Source organism: Megalops cyprinoides, chromosome 2 (genome assembly GCF_013368585.1).
Source record: "Megalops cyprinoides isolate fMegCyp1 chromosome 2, fMegCyp1.pri, whole genome shotgun sequence".
NCBI lineage: Eukaryota > Metazoa > Chordata > Actinopteri > Elopiformes > Megalopidae > Megalops > Megalops cyprinoides.
In genome coordinates this window covers 67,340,329-67,356,988 of record NC_050584.1, presented here as the reverse complement: position 1 = coordinate 67,356,988, position 16,660 = coordinate 67,340,329, and the positions used below count along the sequence as shown (strand labels likewise).

Sequence of the window (16,660 nt, the reverse complement as noted above, 5' to 3'; positions counted from 1 at the left end):
AATACACTGTACAAGCAGACTATTCACCATTTACACACACAATACACTGTACAAGCAGCCTGTTCACCATTTACACACACACAATACACTGTACAAGCAGCCTGTTCACCATTTACACACACAATACACTGTACAAGCAGCCTGTTCACTATTTACACACACAATACACTGTACACGCAGCCTGTTCACCATTTACACACACACACACACAATACACTGTACAAGCAGCCTGTTCACCATTTACACACACAATACACTGTACAAGCAGCCTGTTCACCATTTACACACAATACACTGTACAAGCAGACTATTCACCATTTACACACACACAATACACTGTACAAGCAGCCTGTTCACCATTTACACACACACACAATACACTGTACAAGCAGCCTGTTCACCATTTACACACACAATACACTGTACAAGCAGCCTGTTCACTATTTACACACACAATACACTGTACACGCAGCCTGTTCACCATTTACACACACACACACACACAATACACTGTACAAGCAGCCTGTTCACCATTTACACACACAATACACTGTACAAGCAGCCTGTTCACCATTTACACACACACACACAATACACTGTACAAGCAGCCTGTTCACCATTTACACACACAATACACTGTACAAGCAGACTATTCACCATTTACACACACAATACACTGTACAAGCAGCCTGTTCACCATTTACACACACACAATACACTGTACAAGCAGCCTTTTCACCATTTACACACACAATACACTGTACACTCAGCCTGTTCACCATTTACACACACACACACAATACACTGTACAAGCAGCCTGTTCACCATTTACACACACAATACACTGTACACTCAGCCTGTTCACCATTTACACACACACACACAATACACTGTACAAGCAGCCTGTTCACCATTTACACACACAATACACTGTACAAGCAGCCTGTTCACCATTTACACACACAATACACTGTACAAGCAGCCTGTTCACCATTTACACACACACAATACACTGTATAAGCAGCCTGTTCACCATGTACACACACAATACACATGCTCATTTCACAGGTGCACACAAACTATACACAATACAGACATACATACAGTAAGCAGTCTACACACACACACTCAAAACTCACACACACATCACAGACACACATCACAGACACATACAGTCCACACAAGACACACATACACATGGAGGTTAAAAATCCAAATCACAAATCAGTTTATTAAAATATGTATAAAAATATACTTTTATATATACAGTATATACACACATAAAAGGCATCAGTGCTCAGAGGTGAAGTGGGTGTTGAGCAGTGCTGCAGTCTCTTGCTCAGTCTTCATCACTTTCTCTCCATTCTCTGCTTCCTGAGCAGATCCTTCAGCTCACAGCTGCACAGTTACTCAGGAAGTTCAGTTTCAGCTCCTCAGCTCCAGGGTGTGATTGCAGCGCCCCCCTCTGGACCCCCAGAGTCTGATGATTTGTGCCCCGCCCTCTCTCTCTCTCTGGGTCTGGGACGTCCTGCGTATCCAGCTATGCAGCTGCTTGCTTCTGGTAACCGTGGTGTAGCAGGATTTCTCTGGGTAAGTATAATTAAAGCTGGGTTAATGTCAGAAGACTGTAAGCACGACTACGGAGCCTAAAGAAGTCAGCAGAGAACAGATGACACACAAAACAGGTGAGTTTGGAAAATATATTATAAAAAAAACAATTACTCACATTCCCTGCCTATCTAAGCCGGCTTCCTAAGTGCACAGGCGCACATTACAGGGATCCCCAAAATAAAAGTTAAAAAAATGAAAAATAAAATTCTGTCAGATTCTGCTGGACAAAGGGAAATGAAGTTGATTCATTGTCTCTATTCTGTGATGTGTGTGTGTGTGTGTGTGTGTGTGTTCTTGAAGTGTCTTGAAGTAATTCTTCTACTACCCGGGTAGGTTTACATGTTATCTTATCTGTGTCTCAAGGAAGGAGAGTGATGATGATGATGGTTCCAAGGATGCCACGGCTGGCCACACCGAGCTCTTGGTCCGTTCTCTGTCCAATTCTGTGGTTGGCTCGCCACTGACCGCCAGGGTCAGGTTCAGATGATCTCTCTCTCTCGCAAAAAAACCAATCGGAGGAATCTTGAGGAGCTCGCAGATTCATGCGGCTCAACTCTCTCTCTCTCTCTCTCTCTCAACTTTCAACCTAATAAACACACAATATTTCAATAGTTGGTACAAGATGATAAAACCTAGTATCCTTCACAGGATATTTCCATACCGGGGTCTCAGTGGGATGACTGTGTGCTCTCGGCAACGTCTCGATCCAAAGAGAGCGAATACAGGCTGGAGTTCTTTTTCTTATAGCCTGCGCGCCACCCGCTGGTGGAACAGGGGATTGCAGTAGCTCGCAAAAGCTCTGTAACCTGATGTAGGTTACAGTGGCGATTGGGTGTCTGTGGATCCAGCCAGCTCCGCCCCCTGCCTGCCAGTGGCAGTGACGCTTGTCCTGTCTGTGATGTCACATGACGCAGGTGACCCCGTCCTTCCCCTCTCTCACAGTACCGCTGTCTATCACCATGGAGACAGCTATGCTCTACGGTGAGCCATTACCCAATCAGCTCGTTGTATTCAGAAAGTCCTCCAGCTCTCCGTTTCCTCCTTGTCATCGTGTTTCTTTTGACCCTCAATTACAAGAAGCAGAAAGTATGTGAAATGTTTCGAAATAAAGGTCAAATATCAATGTGGTAAACTCCAGCCAAAACATCAATACATCATAATCAAGTATAAATATAACGCAGAGTCATTACCTGAAGCACTCATAAGACATTGTTCCTGTTCCTCTTCTCCATCTCTTCTCTCCTGTTCCTCTACTCCTCCATCTTCTTCTCCATCTCTTCCCCCTAATTACCACCCAGAGGCTGTAACTCCTCTCCTCTATCTTCTGGTCCTTCTCCTCTCCCCTGGTTACCATCACCTGCAGGAAGGAGGATATGAGCCACAGAGAGAACAAAGCAGGCCCATCCACATCCAGAGGCCTTCAGTCCCGGTGCCCCACATTAACGAGGTGATGTCATCGTGCCCATTCTTTAAATGCCAGTAATGCTTAACTAACTAATCCAGAGGCCTTCAGTCCTGGGGCTCCACGTTAATGAGGTGATGTCATCATGTCTATGCCAGTAGTGCTTACTTCATTCAACTTTTATATTTGCATCACATACCACCCAAATCTTAATGTCAACATGCTGAACTCCAGTGAAAATGTAAACATAATATAATCAGTTTAATATAGTCTAGTTTAAATATTGACACTTTACTCCAGCTGTATTAATAACACATTACAATCCAGAATAGCTGTTAACATCAGTGCATTAGTTAAACTATCAATACATAATGTTTGAGTTCTAATACTAATGTACTGTACCTCAGTTAAAATATTTATGTAGTACAAAGAAGCTAAATATATCAGAACAGTGTATTCAAGTTAAAATATCAAAATACCATAACAGGAAATATGTAAACACTACACTGCCTTTTGACAGATGAGTTATTAATGTTCTGTATGATAGTAAGGAAATGCACCTGGATTCAGTCTTACCTCTTAGTCCTTGTATTAACTGTATTAATCTTTGGAGCCACCCTGTAGTACACAGACATGTAAATCATATCCAGGGCCATATGCATAACACTCACACTCACACTCACACTCTGATCAATCTCTATACAACAGGAGACAAAATACAGCTCCTTCATGTAACTGCTGTCAGTCTCAGTAACAGAATCTAAGCAGTGCATAATGTACATGTGTGAATGCACATGTGTATGTGTTTGTTTATGAATGTATTTCTGTATATTCGTGTGTGTGCATGTGTGGGTGGGGGGGTAGTGTGATGCCTATGATTATATGCTGGGAACAGCACTTCAGTTTAATTACCACTGTTCTGTTGGACTAAAGACAGATAACCTATAGTAAACAGCATTGCTATTGCAACGATAACAAGAACAATGATGGCAACAGGGTGCCAGGTGTCTCTCCAATAGTGTTATGCTGGAAATAAGTGTGTGCAGGTATACATGTATATTTATGTGTGCGTGTGTGTGTGTGTGTGTGTGTGTGTGTGTGTGTGTGTGTGTGTGTTTTGGTAAGTGCTTTATGGGTAGCAGTTCAGTTTGATCAGCACTGCACTACAGAGCTGGCAAAACAGTTTTAACATATGGGTATAAAATAATAAAATGAAAAGAGTTCATATTTCTCTGTACCTTTTCTCCATGCTACTATGAGGAGTCCTGTCACGAGAAGAACAGTAATAACCACAGCAACAGCAGCAGGGTGCAGGGTGGCACTCCCAGAATGCTTATCTGCACCTGTAAATAAAGACACACTTCTTCAGAGGGGGTTACAGCTGACAGCATTTTCACCCTGAACCAAAGCCAGTCATGAAGGAGGAGTCTAAGAATGACTTTCAGCAGCTCTTTCTAAGGAGAACTATATGGTATATGCACTAGAAGCCTCAGCATGTAACCGCAATATTATTAATAGAAGTATGCTGAGTGCCATAAGTAAGGAGTATCTTTGCACATTAAATGCTTATGTCAAAAATAGAACATCTTGTTTCATCTGATCATCTGTCCTGGTAATTGGTGTTATGGACAATGCCTACATGTTTGTTAAGGAGTCCCTAAAATATGAAGAATCACAGTGTAAATTCTGTGGCTTTCAGCACTAAAAAGATTTATTCTTAAAAATTCTGGCGTAGCGTTATCACAAATGGATTTGTATTAGTGGAAAGTGAAGCTCTCTGTGGCTCCAGACCAGCTCAGGTGAGTTTTATTCAGTTTCTTCTCTTTATCTTTCACTTCCTGGATTTGTACCTGTAAATCTGACATATGTCTGGACCAGCTGCAGGGTCCGGTCGGCTAACACCTTGCAGGTGTACGTTCCTGTGAGGTTCTGGCCTGGGTTCTGGATCAGGAGCGACCCGTTTTCTAAAAGGTCCTGAACCCGGTTCTTCCACAGGTCTGAGATATGCCGGTGTGAGGTGCCGCTGTTGTGTGTGAGGATGGGCAGGGTTTGTCCCATGAAGGTCCAGGTCTGAGTGAAGTTCTGGAGGCTGGGCTTTGGTACAGGGCAGGGGATGGCCAGGGTTTGGCCCACTTCTCCATGGATGTTCCCTGAAAGGACAATCAAACACAAATTGAGTTACACTTAGACCAAGCCCTCCATACCCAGACAGACCCGGTCCAGTAAGATGATCACACACTGCACATAAAAGCCCAGGTTAATCTCTGATATTATTTCTGTTCTGGGTTATTAAGTGAGTCAATAAAGTAACTGGCTCTATCCAGATTATTGCCAGTGATGATGTGACTAGGTATTGGAAGATGACCTCAATAAAACTGAAGGTCAAAGAGTAAATGACAGAGCCTTAAGGCCACACCCATTCTGGGGTTCATGAAGCCTCATTCTGCAATCAGTAGACACTCCCCTCTGTTCAGGAGATTGGTGGTGGTGTTGTAATCCAGGCTGCGGTACCTTGCTGTCTGAACGAGGCCCTCCACTCCCCGCTCCCGTCCTCTTTGGACACGGAGCAAATGTAGGCGTGGTCAGAAAGATTTCCCAGCATCCTCACTGTGCTGCTCACTGAGAACAGTCCCTGGGCATCTGCAGTCGGCTGGCTGGAGTCCTGCAGGGTTCCTGATGGTGTGGGTGGATCAGTGGACCAGGAAACGCGAGGGGTGGGGTAGATGCCCTGGGACATGCAGGCCACTCCCTCTCTGGTCCTCTCCATGCTCACTGATTTGATGGGAGCTGCAGTGATGTCATAATAGCAGTTAATATCCACTTCCTCTGCACAGTCAAGGTGGAACATACGACAGTTTCGTCAGCAACACAAGTCATATGCTACTCACTAAATTCGTTCAGGCACATCTTACGATGCATCCAATTTAACAGCAAAGGTTAAGCAACACTGAAGTGAGAGAAAATGGCACATGTACCGTCCACTTCAGCTGTGGAATCTGATGTCAGCAGCTTCTTACTACCCAAAATGCACCACTTAAGCAATTCACACCCCTTCAAGAATGTTCACAATGATCCATTAAATCAGAACACTTGGGTTTATTTGACAAGGACAGTTCACATTAATTATAATCCTTTATTTTTAATAATCCTTTTTGTAAATGTGCCAGAATTAGCCAAAATGGCTAGTTTTCACAGGCTGTCTCTGAGTGGGTAATGAAGACATTACATGCAACAAAAATAAAAAAATGACAAGCGTGAAAAATGAAATGACATGGATCATGGACAGCTAAAGCAGGTCAATGTCATGAATCATAAACAAAGGCACTTGAGAATCTACAGAAAAGTAGCAGCATAGATTATGCTTAGAAACCTTACATCGATTACTGGATGTTTTAATCCATTGTGTAGGTACATGATATTACTGTCCGTATATTTATCATAAATACCATTGTTTTTTATGCCCCAAATGAATATTCATAACACACAGCAAATCAGAATTAGCGTTAAATTGTCCAAAATGAAGCACGTCAGTCCTTGTCCTGTAGAAATCTGTAGTCGCATGGCTACAGGAACACTGTGGGTCATGAAGGAATTAGCAGGAGATGGTTGTGGGGAGACTTACCCTCCACTCTCAGGCTCACAAAGGACTCCTGGTTGCCCAGTGTGGTGCTGGTGTAACACTTGTATCTTCCATGGTCCTGAATGCTGGTGTTCCGTAGCAGCAGGGATGCGTTGCCGTGGGAGATCAGGTCCTTAAAGAGAGAGGTCCGTCCTTTGTAGCGCCTGTCTTGGTGCTCTAGCTGATCGTTGCCATGGTAGTAGCTGTGGACAGTGATGACATCCTGTCCAGCCAGCGTTTCCCAGGTAATGACCTCTTCAGGTGAGGGTGTGAAGCTGCACGGCAGCACACAGGCCTCAGAGAAGAGGCAGGTAACAGGTGTGTCTGCAGAGGAAGAACACACAGCAGAGTGGTTCAGCTGTTAGGGAGCCAGGCTCCTAACCAAAGGGTTGCAGGTTTGATTCTTTGCTGTGCTCCTGAGAAAGATACCAGATTACATCTCTATGTTACTCTTGAGCTGTGCATGTTTGTGTGGATGACTGATATGAAAGTAAATAGTAATAAACTGATGTGAAAACAACCATTTAATTGTACAATGTGAATTGGGTGGCAAATTAGGCCACCTTCCTACATTCCATTCTTATGATACTAGCTTCTTGAAAGGCCAGCACACCTCCAACAACACTGTACGTTTGACCAACTTAATACATATCAATGGTAACCGCTGTTGTGGTTGCGTTGGATGGAGAGAAGGAATCCTTTATATCAGCAGCATGGACTTTGGCTCAATTGACTCAATTCAGCAAATGGTTAGAAATTCTATACAAAACACCACAGCATCAATAATCACAAATACGGTCATTTCCAATCCATTCACTCTACATCACAGAACTAGACAAGGATGTCCTTTCTCACCATTTCACTTTCACAATGGGAAATTCTCTTTTGCTTATGTGGCACAACAGTACTCATTACCACAAAATCAAAACTTCAAATATATTCAACCACCTATTACCATCAAGTCCAAAATGGTCATCTCTTCTGAATTCCCTGCTAAACCTCCCAGACCCATTCCCTTACCCTGTAATGTACCACACACCAAGATCAATCTGACCAAACACATATCAAAACTCAAAGTACAAAAACATGTCTGTATTTCAATGGTTATCTTTTAATGAGTGATCACCTCAAACCAGTCAGAGCACTACAAGTATCTAAGGAGTATAAAGGAATATGACAATACATGTCATCCATTCATAACATCATAATTCATAACTGTCAAACACCCCCACCAACCCCACAACCCTGTCAGTTATCAGCATGGCCTCTCTCTCCTTACTGTTCATTCCTCTCTTTTCTTTTGCTGTCTACTAGGGGTGTATGATTCATCGTAGCACGATACATCGCAGTGCAAAAATGTGACGGTACGCATCGTATAAGTTGGACGGTTTTGATTGTCAGCTCGAATTATATTTTTGTATTATTATCATCACTAAACATAGATTTTATTTCAAATGTTTAGATATGCAAATACATACAAAAACAAAATATAACAAACACTATGTTACAATTCATCAGCGGTAGTATATAAATATAGAATATGAACGTAGCACCAGTGCACAACGTCATACGTCACGCTTCTGACATTCCAATCGAGGCCTCAAGTTTTACATGTTTCAGTCACAGACAGAAAGAAGAGGCTTCAGTAGCAGACTAGCAGCGTCAGCGAGAAACGTAATGAGTGCGGCTGGAGCTGAGATTGAAATCGAGGACGCGCCATCCTCCTTTAAATCAAAAGTATGGCAACATTTTGGCTTTCCGATCATTCAGCAGGAGAATGGCGACAAATTAACCGACAAAACGAAGATGGTATGCAAACACTGTAGAAAAACCTTCAGCTACACTACTACTTACAACGCCACCACAACGACAAATTCTGTTCAGGGGATGTGAGAAATAAAGTGTTTAAAGGCCAGACTTCTCTTGAAAAAAGTTTTGCATCCCCGTTGCCTCATACGTGTGCAAGAGCACAAGATATCACCAGATCCACAGGAGTGCTAAAGACATGAGACCATTCTCGGTAGTCGACAACGAAGGATTCTGCCGACTACTTAAGACACTAGAGCACAAGTGCAACATCCCGTCATGCCCGCACTTTAGTCAGTCTTTAATACCAGCCTTGTACAACGAAGCAAAAACCAAAGTGACAGAAATTCTGAAAAGTACGGTGTGTGGTGATGGCAACAGACAGGTGGACGTCCAGGGCTGTTCAGAGCTACATTACAATAACGGCGCATGTTATTAATAGCGAGTGGGTACTGAAAAGTTTTGTGCTCCAGACTCGTCCGCTTTTTGAGACGCACACAGGAACAAACTTAGCTGAAGTTTTAAAATCGGCCGTTTTGGAGTGGGAACTCGAAAGACCAAATCACAGTATCGCTGTCGTTACCGACAATGCACGCAACATGGAGGTGGCAGCGAGAGAAGCCGGGCTATCACCGCATATCAAGTGTTTTGCGCACACACTGAATCTAGCTACCAGACGGGATTACAGATAACCCGCGTCAGTCGTTTGCTCGGGCGAATGAGACGGGTTGTGGCCTTCTTTCACCAAAGTGCCACAGCAACAACTGTGCTCACTGCAAAGCAAAAGATGCTGGAGATTGCACAGCATAAGCTAATTATGGACGTTGTCATACACTGGAACAGCTGTATGGAAATGCTGGAATGCTATCCCGAGCAGCAAGCAGCTGTACCTGCTGCCCTGGTAAGCACAGAGGTGCGCAAAAACGCTCGTCAACTTGACACTTTGGATAGCTCTGACATCAGTGATGCCGAGGACTCAGTGAAGCTTCTGAAACCTAAAAAAACAGCTACCACTCTGCTGTCTGATGAAAAGAGTACCACACTGTCACTTACTGTACCCTTGAAATTCATGATTGAGCAGAGCATGGTACCCAACCAGGATGACTCCACCACTGTGGCTGACATGAAGAGCCATACTGCAAAATCTCTCTCTGACTGTCAGTACTGAGGTGCAATTTTCATAATTTCATATTAATGTAATACAGACAGACCCATTCAATTTAATATTTTATGTTTGAAGACTATTCAAGGTCAAGCTGTCATCACTTTAATGGTAAAAAAGACAACAATGGTTCAGCTTTGTTAATGCATCAAAAACAAATATATTGTTTTCATTTCAGTGTCAGTTCAATTGATTTTCTTAAAGATACTGTGGAAGAATCGAACCGTAAACATTGTATGGTGAATTGAATCGAACCGTGAGCTGAGTGTATCGTTTCATCCCTAGTGTCTACCCTTCCCTGCCATCTCCCACATCGCATCCTCTTTTCTTCCTTTCTCCTTTGAACTCTCTTTATACTTTGTTTCATTGGGGGGAAACGACACAGAATTAATCACTCAAGTCAAGGTTATTTTTCAGCTCTCAGGCACCAGAATCCACAGAAATGGATATATCCACCGATATACATACACACAGAGCACAAGGTGATGAGCACTGTAACCCACTATAGACATAATGCAACGTTAATGCAAAGTTCACATACCACAATACTACACATTTTGGACAACCACCTCACACAATCAAATTTTTGTGAAGGGCTTCTTATCAACATTATACACCACAGGAGTGAAAAGGAAAAAAAGAGCAGCTAGAAGCACAGCAGGTGAGAGTGAAGCTGGAAAGTGGGTTTTGTGTTACCTTGGCATTCAGTCAGAGTCAGTATCCACAGGAGGACGATGGTGACGGCCAGACGAGGCCCTGCCATGGCTGAGACTCCACCCAGCAGCTGAAAAATCAGTTTATTTATTAACTTATTTAGTTGAAAGGGACAGAGCATAACAGTCAACTGTGTCATTACATATAGTGCCAGATTTAGCTGTAAGATAATTCCACCAAGAACATTTTTTTGAATGTAGGTTCAGTATCACATTTTGGAATTTTAAATCCATAATATTAAAATTTCCTTTTCCCTTTCTGCAGTTCTCATCTATTATCTGCAATTTTGGAGATGACCAAGAGCATTCTTAACAGCTTTTAGCTTTTAATATTATCTAAGGTCAAGCCCTTTTTATCATTTAATGATTTCGAAAGGGTTATACGTGCTTTTATCTCGTCCCGGCTTGACTGCTGTAATGCTTTGTACGTTGGTGTTAGCCAGGCCTCCCTCTCACGCTTACAGATGGTCCAAAATGCTGCAGCTCGTCTTCTAACAGGAACATGCAAGTGAGAGCACATCACCCCTGTACCCGCCTCCCTTCATTGGCTCCCTGTACGTTTTAGGATTAATTTTAAGATTTTATTGTTTGTCTATAAATCGTTAAATGGGCTTGCTCCAACTTATCTTTCTGACCTATTACAACCACCCATCCCATCAAGATCACTCAGGTCCGCTAACCAGTTCCTTTTAGCTGTTCCAAAATCAAGGTAGAAGCATAGGGGAGATCGTGCCTTTGCAGTTACAGCACCTAAACTCTGGAATGAGTTGCCTCGGCATGCAAGGCTGGTCCCTACACTGCCTGTTTTTAAATCCCGTCTTAAAACGCATTTTTATTCCTTGGCTTTTAACTCAGTATGAGAGGTGCTTTTTCTTTCGTTTCATTGCTATGGTCTCATTGCTTTTATTTATTTTCTTTTGGCTATTTATTTATTTATTTATTGTTTTTTTGTACAGCACTTTGGTCAACTGCTGTTGTTTTTAAATGTGCTTTATAAATAAAATTGACTTGACTTGACTTGAGTATTCTTAACAGCTTGCAGTTTCCAGCATGGATCCCCCAGGTTCAGTAGCTGGGTAGCAGTGTAGCATAGCGGTAAGGAGCGGTGCTTGTAGCCAAAATGTGGCAGGGAGGATTCCCTGCTGGGGTGCTGCTGCTGTACCCTTGCACAAGGTATTTAACCTGGATTCACCTCAGTAAATATCCAGCTGTATAAACGGATAACATGTAAAAACAGTAACATGTGTTAAGTAGCTCTGGATAAGAGCATCTGCTAAATGCCATTAATGTAATTTCTACACTTTAAGAAGAAGGCCTGAGTAGACCCGAGGAGGCCTGGAGACCCAAAAGTTCATCTGGTGAACAATAGCACAGATGAGTCAATATTTGTATTACTTTAAAAATACAGATTAAGTACCATAGAGATCTTCATAGGTACCCTTGTGAACCTTTATAGAGCTGATTATTGTACTTCTGTATTGACGTTTGATTTGAGAGATACCATTGATATTATAAACAGACTGTTATCAGTCTAGGCAAAGTCGAAACACTAAGTGGGAAAGTTCAGAGTGAGTTCTTCCACAGATGACAGAAACCGTACTGAAAGTGGTTGCAACGGTAACACAGGCTTGTGATAGGGTTCCATTCACTGTGACCATTGGTGCCACATGCAGCAAAGTTGCCCTGCCTAAATATAAGAAAGATTATGATTTGTTTTCTCTTCAGGCTACGGCAGTTAGAAAGACACAGACTAACTTTAGATAAGGTTAGGCTACTAATTTTTCATGCATTTACTCAGCAGATATGAGTATTCAAAAATATTTTAAGAGAATATGGTGTGAGGAAGAGAGACGCACTGCACCACAGGTAATTTAGCCAACGTTAGCATTTAGCGTGAAATGGCATTAAATAAACGCATAAGCGTCAATAATTACATCTGTCCGTTAATTCGACGTGAAATTACAATTGCAGTCAACAGTGAGACGAAATGCAGAGGCCAAACTAGATTCAAGCTTGTTCTCAATTCCAGGGGTCGGTCAGGGGAGCACCTGGCTGCATGTCTGCGAATATCTCTAAATGGACCGGCACCAGAGGCGTTCCCATAAGCACAGGCGTTGGAGTGTTTTATCCTTATTATTATAATTATTATTATTATTATTTTTTGCTTTGTCTTACTCCTCCCATGTGGGTAGATGGAGGGGAGGGTTGGGGGGTCGATCTGTGAAATATATTATGTGAAATGAATGGAAATATTCAATAAATCAAAATATTGTGTTAAAGGTCACACGTATTTGTTTGGCACATGTAGAAGACCATTTTTGTGCCGGCAGGTAATACCGGCCCTTTCCGCCGGATACCACAAGTATATTTCCACGAGGATACCACGCGGTCGCATAGCTGCTTCTACTCCTTTACCAACTGGCCTGTGAAACCAGTTTTACTCAAAGAGGCGATTCACTTCATTCATATAAACCATATATAAATCATTCATTCACACATATAAACCAAAACAGCTGCTTTCACCTGAGAGATTTACCTTTAACTGTTCTCCCTTTCCACCTGCCACGACTGGGCTCCCAGTTCCGACTTTAGTCGTCCAATTTTCCTGAGCGTCGACACTAACCCGCATTTTCACCCCGACTAGCTACACTTATTTCACCCCACTAACACCATTATCAAACCGTGTCGCTCCCCTCGCTTCTTCACGCTCAAAACTCTTTCATCCAATCCCTCTACTTGTTCGTCGCTTTGTTTTTCCCCGCCTCTGGTATTACTCAATACGTTTCTTAAAGGGGCGTGTCCTAATTGCACAGATCACACACACAGGGCCTCTGAGTCATGTGTCCTGTGGTTCACCGCATACAGTTCCGGCAAGCACAGCGCTGCATCAGGGCGAGCTGCTGAATGTCTGCGCATGTTTCCAGCTCTGTCGGTTCAACTTCCTCTATCCATCCCAGACAAAAGTAAAACACCACCATTTAAGCCGTGAAACACAATGTGGTCGTCACTACACGGCCAGATTGTACTTATCTTAACACGATAGCTAGGCAGTCGAATTTCTAATTTGACATAACTGTGTTGTGAAGTTAAGTCTAGACTTTATACTGTGAGCCAGCTCGCCACTTGCTTTCATTTTTTCCGAACACAACTTACTTAGCAAGTAAGTGAGACCGATTTATTTCACCTCTTCGAGTGAGGGTAATAATAACTACCCTGTCCCCTCAGTGAAGATTAAGGCCTAATTTGATTTTTTTTTTTCATTTTAAAATACTAATACATAGTTTAGCTCACCATAATTAGCTAAAACCAAAGTCACGTTCTAGCCTACATTTTCAAATCCACTTGATTGGTTGTCTGGGTGAGTGCGAGCTAAGTAACGCAGCGTAAGCTTGTTGTGTTGCGTTGTGTGGACTCCGAGTTGGCAACTTTCCCACGGTATTTCAAGAAGGTAGCTAGCTTAGTTTATCTAGCTTTTAACAAACAAAATGGACATCCGAAAATGGATAAAAAAAACACGATAGTGGGCCCTGGGACTAGCGTATCAAGCAGCACTGACCAACCAGCCGCTCAAGACAACACAGGCAAGCCAGAAAAAAACGACTTTGGGGGAGCAGTCGCTCACTGACAGTCCTGCTCACCCTGCTACTTTCAGCCAGGGGACCTTGGCTTCAACCAGTGGCGTCGTTAGGTCCGATCATTCGGGGCTATAGCCCCGAATATTTTCGCCCTGAAAAAGGAGGTGTTTATAGCAAAACAACAGACTGTGTAACAGAGCGGGACTTGACTTGCAGCGTCCGAAGGTGTGAAAATATTTATTTATTGCTGGCTTTCGGTGAAATTGATGCAATACACATAGGTTCACATCTCTGTCTGTTGGTGAGCGCTCACAAATCGGAAATCTCATGGTACGCACTGTGCGTACAGCCGTACAGCTGCAGGCGCCCGTGGCTGCAGCAGTACTTCCACTTCAGAACTACTGAAGTTGTTTTTGCGCTTGGCTTCCGGGGCTCCGTCCTTAGATTTGCTTTTCGGCATTTCCTCAACTTTTCCCTTCTGATATCTCTAGGATAGCTTTAAGGGCATTTGCAGCCGTTTACCTATGCTAATTAAGGACAAGTGGCACGCGCTTGTCATGAATCAGTTCATGTTCATGAATCAGACGTAGACTTTTCTTAAGAATTTTCTTAAGAACAATTAAAGTTAATATTTGAGAAAATACTTAGGAAAATATTAGTGAATGAGGCCCATTGTTCGCACTTACCTAACACGACGATACTGTTCTCCGTTTCCACCTGTCACGACTGGGCTCCCAGTTCCGACGTTAGCCGTCCAATTTTCCTGAGCAACCACACTAAGCCGCACTTTTACACCGACTAGCTACACTTGTCTCACCTCACGAACACCGTTAACAAACTGTCGCTCTCGTTGCTTCTTCTTCACGTTCAAAAACGTCGCCAAACCTCTCCGCAGCTCCGATACTTTTGGACCGCTCACTGCTCAGATCCGGCGTTTGGTTTGCTCAGGTACTTCGCCTGTCGAAGCTGCTGAGGCGGCGCGTAGGTTGCTTAAAGTGGAATGTCCCCCTCCCACAGAACACGTGGGGAGGGACGCTGAATCCCCGCATCTAAATGACTCACCATACAGCACCAGCAAGACGAGCTGCCGAGGGCCTGCGCATATTACCGGCTCTGGCGGGGTAACTTCCTCTGTCCATCCCAGATAAAAGTAAAAATGCCAACATTTCAGCCGTGAAGGACTCTGTGGTCGATACGTGGCCAGGTTTTACTTCGCTAACGTATAACCAGAGAGCTAAACGAGTACACGCGTAACGAGCAAGATAGATGGCTGCTTTAATGTCTCATTTGACATACTGTGTAGTAACGTTCAGTCTGGACCATCTAATCTACGAGTCAACGAGCCACTTTCATTTTCTTTGAACACAACTTGATTAGCGAGACCAACTATATTTCACCTCTTCGAGTGAGTATAATTCTGATTGCATAACATTATATACTATACTATACTCATTCTACCAAAGGTTTCTGTGAATTATTTAATAAACTTACAAAAATTCGCATTTGTGCTCAGCACCTTTTTAGAGCAAGACTTTTGTCTGCAGAGGCTCAGTCTGATTTTAGCGGTTGACAGAGGACGCTGTCTGCTGTCCGTGTAAGGCAGATCATGATAAAATAAAGGAATCACACTTAAAGAAAAAAAGGTGGGCTTGATCCCGTTTACCTGACACGACCGTACTGTTCTCCGTTTCCACCTGCTATGACTCGGCTCCCAGCTCCGACGTTAGTCGTCCAATTTTCCTGAGCGACACTAACCCGCACTTTCACACCGACTAGGTACACTTGTCTCACCCCACTAACACCGTTAACAAACTGTGTCGCTCTCGGGATTTCATCAGCCTGTCTGCGCGCACTCCTCAGTTCCGCTCGTTCGTGGCTTTGTTTTTCTCCGCCTCTGGTATTCCTGCGCCCTGATTGGACGGAAAGCTGCTGATAAACTAAAAGATACCCATGTGCTGATTGCGTTTCTTAAAGGGGCGTGTCCTAAATGCACAGAACAGACACGGGGCCGCTGAGTCCTCATATCCACGGGGCTCACCGCATACAGCTCCGGCAAGCGCAGCGCCGCACCAAGGCGAGCTGCCGAGTGCATATTACCGGCTCTGGCGGTTTAACTTCCTCTGTCCATCACTATACTGTCATTTCAATATTGAAGGAAATACCCGTAGTATCTGCTGAGAAAGTTGCCCGCTTGTGTTTAGTTTGGGTGCTCAGATTCGAATAGTTACAGCTCGTTATAGATTGTGGTTTCCATCCGACAGGTGTCTGTCTGCAGGCTACTCATAAAACGCATATTTAGCCAGCACTGATTACAATTCAGTAACGATAAACACATGGATTGTCTACTTGTACGTCTCTAACGGTATCCTACCCAATATCCTTTACTACAGTCATTCTACCAAAGGTTTCTGTGAATTATTTAATAAACTTACAAAAATTCGCATTTGTGCTCAGCACCTTTTTGGAGCACGACTTTTTTCTGCAGAGGCTCAGTCTGATTTTAGCGGTTGACAAAGGACGCTGTTTGCTGTCCGTGTAAGGCAGATCATGACAAAAGAAAAGAGAAAAAAATCTCGTTTACCTGACACGACCGTACTGTTCTCCGTTTCCACCTGCTATGACCCGGCTCCCAGCTCCGACGTTAGTCGTCCAATTTTCCTGAGCGACGACACTAACCTGCACTTTCATACCGACTAGCTACACTAATTTCAACATTGGTTGAAAAAAATTAGTTATCCAAAAATTAAGCTTTTACATGGATAAGAGTTTCTG

The 16,660-nt window shown here is 43.3% G+C and overlaps 2 long non-coding RNA genes across 3 annotated transcripts; both read right to left on the bottom strand.

The window, feature by feature from the left end:
• Nucleotides 1–2,937: 2,937 nt before the first annotated feature.
• Nucleotides 2,938–4,349, bottom strand: LOC118773834. Its single transcript, XR_005004752.1, has 3 exons — nt 4,252–4,349; nt 3,590–3,631; nt 2,938–2,968 (listed from the first exon to the last, which is right to left on the bottom strand). It is a non-coding gene; the product is annotated as an uncharacterized LOC118773834 (long non-coding RNA).
• Nucleotides 4,350–6,923: 2,574 nt separating this feature from the next.
• On the bottom strand, nt 6,924–15,599 carry LOC118773841. 2 transcript variants are annotated; one of them, XR_005004758.1, is made up of 3 exons: nt 15,552–15,599; nt 10,297–10,384; nt 6,924–6,956 (listed from the first exon to the last, which is right to left on the bottom strand). It is a non-coding gene; the product is annotated as an uncharacterized LOC118773841 (long non-coding RNA). The 2 variants fall into 2 exon arrangements; XR_005004757.1 differs by lacking the exon at nt 15,552–15,599 and adding an exon at nt 14,575–14,623.
• Between the last annotated feature and the right edge of the window lie 1,061 nt (nt 15,600–16,660).